The sequence below is a fragment of the Varanus komodoensis genome, unplaced genomic scaffold, assembly GCF_004798865.1.
Source record: "Varanus komodoensis strain SLA01 unplaced genomic scaffold, ASM479886v1 scaffold57, whole genome shotgun sequence".
NCBI classification, from domain to species: Eukaryota; Metazoa; Chordata; class Lepidosauria; order Squamata; family Varanidae; genus Varanus; species Varanus komodoensis.
Genome location: NW_025336182.1, coordinates 265936 through 272962, shown reverse-complemented (window position 1 = coordinate 272962; position 7027 = coordinate 265936). Strand labels below are relative to the sequence as shown.

Here is a 7027-nt window from a genome sequence, read left to right as displayed (position 1 = left end):
ATGTCAGCTGGTTGGAAACAGTAGGACTTTGAGCCCTGAAGGGAAGAATGGATTGCACAGCTTGAGTCAAAATTGCAAGGAATGGGGGAGCAGATGCAGTGAAGAGTGCGGCTCTGTGTGGGTCTTTGTGATTACACGGTAGTGGTTGTTGTGAGACACACACCAGCAGGATCCTGCATAGCTGCTCCCTTGCCATGAACTGTGAGTCCTGCCTCCTTCATCATGCCCAAGGTGATGTATTTAGAAGTCTGAGTCATTCTGGATGTTCAGGGAAGAATGGTTTGCACCTCTGGCTCTCATTTGAAGGATGGGAAGGATGCCATTTTCTGCCGAGAGAACATTTTGTTTCTGACTTTCAAATTGGATGCATGGAAAGCACTTTGTACAAAATTACTAATTTTATTTTCATACCACCCAGTGACTGAAACTCTCTGGGCGGTTCACAGCTATGCATACCAACCACTTCCTCCTTGGTTTGTTTATAATACTAGCCAGCTACTACTCCTGGCCAATGTATTTCCTATATGTCCTTTAAGCGTTCACACTTGGAGCTCAGGCTGCCCTAAACCCAAGAAACTCAGAGTTGTTCTGCCCCAGTCACGAGCTCACAACAACCCTGTGATGAAGGCTGGTCTGAGAGACTGCCTGGCACAAGGTTGCTCGGGAACCTTGCAGCTGAGAAGAGACAGCCCCGTCTCCCCACTCCAGGTATGGCACTCTGACCGGTACACTACGCAGCGGTGCCTCACGCAGCCTTTTCCGCAGCGGCAGCTCGGGGCACAGAGGATGCGTCGCGCACGGGCGAGGTCCTGCGTGCTCCAGGCGCGCCTTGCACCAGCGCTAGCAGTGCCAGCGGCCCCCTTTCCCAAAGCGCCTCCAGCCCGAGAAGAACGCGACACGTGCGGGACGCTCCGCCGGCCAAGCGGCTGCAGGACTGCCCTGAGAGCCGGAAGGGCCGCCGCCGCCGCTTCCTCGCGGGGACATCGGGCGCCTCCCCGCGCCAGTATCATCCGCAGCAACGCCGAGGCAGAGGGGCTGCGCTCCCCCGGCCGGCCACAGAGAGGCGGCCCGGACCGCGGCGAGCTCCTTCGTGGGGAAGCGGCGCCGCAGGGCCGCCTCCCGGGCCGCGCAGCAGAGGCGGGCAGCCCCTCGCCGGCCCCCTGCGCCGCAGCTCGCAGGGTTCCGAGCGGAGGGGGCGCTCGCGAGAGGCGGGGCTGAGCGGGACCGGGCCGCCGAGGGAGCGATGAGGCCGCGCAGGGGTTTCATAAGACCCTCGCCGCGAGGAAAATTGGCCAATAAGAAGGCCAATTCTTCTTATTGGCTCCTCCTCTCCGAGGAGCTGAACTTACGCGTGAAGCCACTGGCAGATGCGCCTTCTCTTATTGGAGCAGTGGGAGAAGCGTGAGTCGGCGAGGTGGGCAGAGCGTGCGGCGTTAAGGCGCCAGGCTTGAAACGGAGGGTGAGTGACAGGAGGGGTGGGGGAGGGAAGAGGCGGGGCCGCAGGGGAAGGCGGAACGGGGCGTTCCCGGAGGTAGCTAATGGGAACCCGGGGAGAGGTGGAGGCGACCAATGCTGGGGAGGCGGGCGGGACTGCAGGCCGCCGGGTGAGGAAGAAGGCGCCGCGCCACCGGCTGAGGGGGACGGGCGGGCGGTTGCAGTGGACTGGTGTGGAGCTGCACGGGCAGCGGTGAGTAACGAGAGAGCCGCGGCTGTCCGGGGCATGTGACGTCGAGCTCGTGTCGCTGTGCCATGCGCGTGCTCCCCACGTCCCTGCATTCCTCGATGAGGTCTCTCGGCTTGCTTTGCTCACATTATTCGCATCTGCTCATTATTTCGGCATTTCCAGAGGCGCTTCTTCTGCATCTTAAGATCGTTCAGGATTTTGCTGTCTCATTAACTCCTTCCTTCCTCTGATGTCTCTCCATAACTTCCCATATGTTGACACTCTCTGTCCTGTGTCCGCCCCACTCCATAAGAGCTGATGTTCTGGATCAGGCCAAAGTCTGCCTTGTCCCTCATCCTGCTTCCCTCTTGCCCGCTTGCAGTAATTTGTCTTGGCTGTCTGGATGCAGCCTTTTCCCAGGTGGTTTGCAAATAGCATCCAGGCACGTTCCTAAACGCGCGATAAACAGCGCCAGCGAAGAACGAGGCACCAGAACCTTCCTCCGGGGCTGTTGCTGGCAGCGGGCAGGGACGCGGAAGTTCAGCCAGATCAGGCCCCGGGTCGCCCTTCCCTGCCTGCCTTACTCCTGGAATAGACTCTCGCATTAGGAGAGAGGAAGGAAAATGTCTCCCTGTCCACTCTCTCCACCCCAGTATAATTTTGTGCACCACGGCCATGTCTCCCCCACTTGCTTGTCTTTTTTTCTACGTTAAACAGTCTCGGGTGTTTTTCTGATAAGGGAGTTGCTCCAGGCCTGCAGTCGCTCTGGTTGCCTCTTTCTGCACTTTGCCAACTCTGCAAAATCCTTATTTTGGTGCACAGGATCCAACAATGAACCAGTTAAGTTGGAGTTGTGCCTTAGATTTGTATAAGGACAGCATAATCTTGGCAATTTGTGTTGAGCTCTTTTTCTAATCTCCCCAATGTGGTTTTTGTTGGACTTTTGTACTAAATCTGCACGACTTTATGCTTATGTTAATCTGTATTTGCCATGGTATTGCTCACTGATCTAGTTCTGAGAGATCCTTGAATTGGTCTTTGCTTTTATTATCCTGAGTAATTTGGTGTCCTCAGTAAACTTGCCCAGCTCATTGTTTACTCCCAACTCTAGATCACTAATGAGCAAGTTGAAAAAGCACAAGTTCCAGTATAGCTCTTCGAGGGTAAAGTGGCAGGAATTGGGAGTGTAGCATGTTGTCCATACCTGAGATTTGTGCATGTTGCTTCCTTTGCAAGCCAGAATCACAAAACAGTGTTTGTTCTTGTTTTAGGAACTTTGACTTGAATGGGAGCAAGAAGCCAAGATCCTGGGTTTAGATGGCATACTAAGCTTCCAATTCCTGGTTAGTTTATTCAGTTATATTAAAGGAATGTGAGGCAGAAAGGATGCATTCACACACATATAGCTTGTTCCTGGTAAGTTGGGATTCTCTGGAATTCTGGTTCACTGTTCTATGTGGAGGCAGCCATTGCCTATATCACCTCACCCTAACCTGGAAGGGACCTAAAAGGTACTGACTTTAGTAAAAACCATGTTGCTTTTTCTTCAAAACAAGGCTTGTTCATCCATGCACTTGCTAATGTTATCCTTAATAATGCTTTCTGCCAATTTACCCAGGAACAGTTGTTAAGCTAACTGGTTGGTTGGATCCACATTCAGTTTGATTTTATCCATTGGTGCTATATTGGCTATATTAGTGGGCTTGTTCCACAAATTCACCTTTTCTTCTTTTCCAAGAAAAAATGCAAAACCATAACTGTAGCTGAGAAAACTATTGAGAATATTGAGAAAACAAAAATAACAACTACATAAAAGAAAGCTGATAGGAAGAAAATTGATGCATTTGAAACATGATACTGGAGAAGAGCTTTGTGAATACCCTGGACCAACAGAAAGATGAGCAAGTGGGTCCTAGATCAAATCAAGCCAGAACTTTTCCTAGAAGCAAAAATGACAAAACTGAAGCTGCCGTAGTTTGGGTAAATCATGAGAAGGCAAGACTCACAGGGGAAGATCATCATGCCAGGGAAAGTTGAATGCAGAAGAAGAAAAAGAACCAGTATGAGAAAAATTGACTTCACAAAGGAAGCCACAGTCTTGAATTTATGGGAGCAAAGCAGGGCTGGCATGGATAGGACATTCTGGGGGGCTTTCATTCATAGGGTCACCATAAATCAGAGATGACTTGATGATATACAACAACACGGCCACCTCCTTCTCCTGGCACCAATCTGGAGCTGGGAAACAGGTTCTCTCCACTTGGGGAGGCTGGGGCTGATGAGGCCTCGGGGGACCAGCAGGACCCCCAGCCTGGGACCACAAGTGGCAAGGGGGCCACTGCAGGAGAGGCAAGAGCCAGGGCACGGCTGCCCACCAGCAGGAAGGTATGGCGGCAGATGATTGTTGTTGGGGACTCCCTGCTGAGGGGCACTGAGGTGGCAGTGTGCCGCCCCAACCTGGAGACAAGGGGGGTTTGCTGCCTGCCGGGCACACACATCCAGCATGTGAAGGACAGAGTGGAGCGCCTTGTTTGCTCCGAGGGTCACCAGCCGCTCCTGGTGATCCATGTGGGCACAAACGACATGGCCAGGCAGGGTGTGGTTGGGACCACCAGGGACTTCGAGGCCTTGGGGAAGAAACTCAGGGAGCTGAAGGCCCAAGTGGCCTTCTTGTCAATCTTACCTGTCCGGGGATTTGGGCCAGGAAGGGACAGGAGGGCCTCCAAGGTGAACAACTGGCTTAGGGTGTGGTGCCAGAAGGAACGGTTCGGGTTCCTCGACCACGGCACTCGTTTTCTTGCCAATGGACTTCTGGCAAGGGACAGGTTACACCTCACGAGGATGGGGAAAAGGTCCTTTGGAGATGCTCTAGCAAGCTTCGTCCGGAAGACTTTAAACTGAGTCGGGGGGGGGGGTTCAGGCCCCCCAGTAACGTGTCTGCACTGGACAAGTGTGGGGGGAGGATCAGGGCTCTGGGAGCAGGGTATTAGAGGCACTGCAGGGACTGACAGGACTCCCACAGAGAGGGGCCAGGTACCAGGGAGGATGGGAAGAAGGAGGAGGCTGGGGACTCCAAGGAAGGGAAGCAGTGGGAAGGAGCTGAGCTGCATGTACACCAATGCTAGGAGCACGGGTCATAAGCAGGAAGAGCTTGAAGCTCTCCTGGGAATAGGAGGGTATGATCTGGTGGGAATCACAGAAACTTGGTGGGATGAAAGGCAAGTCTGGAATGTGAACATAGAAGGGTATCATCTGTTTAGAAAGGACAGGAAGGGAAAGAGAGGTGGGGGCGTGGCTTTATACGTCAGGGAAGGGATAGGATGCAGTGAGATAGAATGCAGCACAGATGGGGATTTGGTAGAGGCAGTCTGGGTGAAACTTAGGGGTTTTGACAGGGAAAGAGATCTGAGAGTGGGGGGTATGTTATCGCCCTCCAGGTCAACTTGAGACCCTGGATGATGTCCGGACAGGCCAGATTCTAAGGATATTTCAGGGGAGAGACACAGTAATTATGGGAGATTTCAATCTCCCAGATACTACTTGAGAGACTCACTTGGCAGTGACAGCCAGGTATTGTCGCTCCCTAGAAGCTATAGAGGGAGGGTTTTTCACACAGAGGGTCCGAGAGGCGATGAGGGGGGGGAAATATCCTTGACTTGGTCTTGACCAGTAGGAAGGAGCTGATAGATGAAGTACAGATTAGGGGAGCTCTGGATGCGAGTGATCACTCCATCCTTTGCTTTGAGATCAGGGGATGTGCAGCAGGTCGAGCACTAGAAGCTGGGACTTCAAGAGGGCCAGCTTTGGCCAACTGAAGGCCAGACTGGGGAAAGTCTCCTGGGATAGGTTACTGGAAGGTAAGCGAGTTGAGGAGGGGTGGATGGCACTCAAAAGGGAGGTTTTGGAGGCGCAAGCCTTGACGATACCTCTAGTCAGTAAGGTGGGGAGGCGGAGGAGAGTGCCGCCATGGATGCGAAAGGAGGTGGTTAGAGGGATTAGACGAAAGAGGAACCTCCGTAGGAAATGGGTACTGGGGCAAATAGACAAAAGGGTATACCGGGGGGGAGGAGGCCATTGCAGAAGGATTCTTTGCAAGGCTAAGGCTGATTACGAGCTGAGACTTGCCAAGAATATCAAGAGCAATAAAAAGGGCTTCTTCCACCATGTAAATAGGAAGAGGAAGGGGAGACAAATGGTGGGACCACTAAATAAGGAGGAAGGAGATCCAGTGACTGATATGAGGGAAGAGGCACAGATGCTAAATGACTATTTTGCCTCTGTGTTCTCCCCAAAGCAGGACAGGGGATATCTGCATAGGAGATTAGATGAGGCTGGGGACTTAGGGGCACAGATTAGAGTCACCCCCCTTGAAGTCGAGGGGCTCCTCAGGGCATTGGACATTACAAAGGCGCCAGGCCCTGACGGGTTACACCCGAGAGTATTTAGAGAGTTGGCAGGGGTTCTCTCAGGCCCACTGGCCTCAATTTTTGAGACCTTGTGGAGAACGGGTGAAGCCACGCAACTCGGCTTCCGCAGAAACAGGTCCTGCCAGGCAAACCTTGTGGAATTCTATGACAAGGTTTCAAGATGGCTAGATGGAGGGGATGCAGTGGATGTGGTATACCTGGATTTCAGCAAGGCCTTTGACAAAGAGCCTCATGATATCCTGCTGGAGAAACTGAGGAGTTTTGGCATACACCAAAGCATTGTCCTGTGGATTAGGGCATGGTTGACTGACCGAAAGCAGAAGGTAATCATTAGCTGGGAATCATCGGGATGGCTGCCAGTGACAAGCGGGGTCCCCCAGGGCTCTGTCCTGGGGCCGATCCTGTTTAATCTTTTCATTAACGACATGGAAGAAGGGGTGAGCAGTCTGCTGATCAAATTCACAGACGACACTAAAACTGGAGCAGTGGCTACAACTGAAGAGCAGGTAGTCCAGCTCCAAAAGGATCTGGACAGACTATGGAAGTGGGCAGGAGACAACAGGATGACGTTCAATGTGGGTAAGTGCAAGGTCTTGCACTTGGGGCATAGGAATGGGTGTCGTAAGTACAGGTTAGGTTAGGGCTGGAGAGCAGCGCTTGTGAAAGGGACCTCGGGGTGCTGGTTGACTGCAGGCTAAACATGAGTCAGCAGTGTGATGCAATGGTCAAGAGGGCAAACGCTACCCTTGGTTGCATAGCCAGAAGTGTGGCTTCTAGATCAAGAGATGTATTACTACCACTCTATACGACTCTGGTGCGCCCGCAACTGGAGTATTGTGTTCAGTTTTGGGCCCCTCATTACAGAAAGGATATAGCCAGGTTGGAGTCAGTGCAGCGAAGGGCCACAAGGTTGGTGGCCGGTTTGCAGGGGATGCCT

The 7027-nt window shown here is 52.8% G+C and overlaps 1 protein-coding gene across 2 annotated transcripts in view; it reads left to right on the top strand.

Annotated features, from left to right (window-relative positions):
• Positions 1-1624: 1624 nt before the first annotated feature.
• The window catches only part of PC (pyruvate carboxylase), a 265823-nt gene continuing 260420 nt past the window's right edge, over positions 1625-7027 (top strand). For both annotated transcript variants that reach the window (XM_044449338.1, XM_044449337.1), the window contains exon 1: positions 1625-1687. The gene's annotated coding sequence lies outside the window, so the exon portion shown is untranslated. The remainder of the gene's footprint in view (positions 1688-7027) is intronic.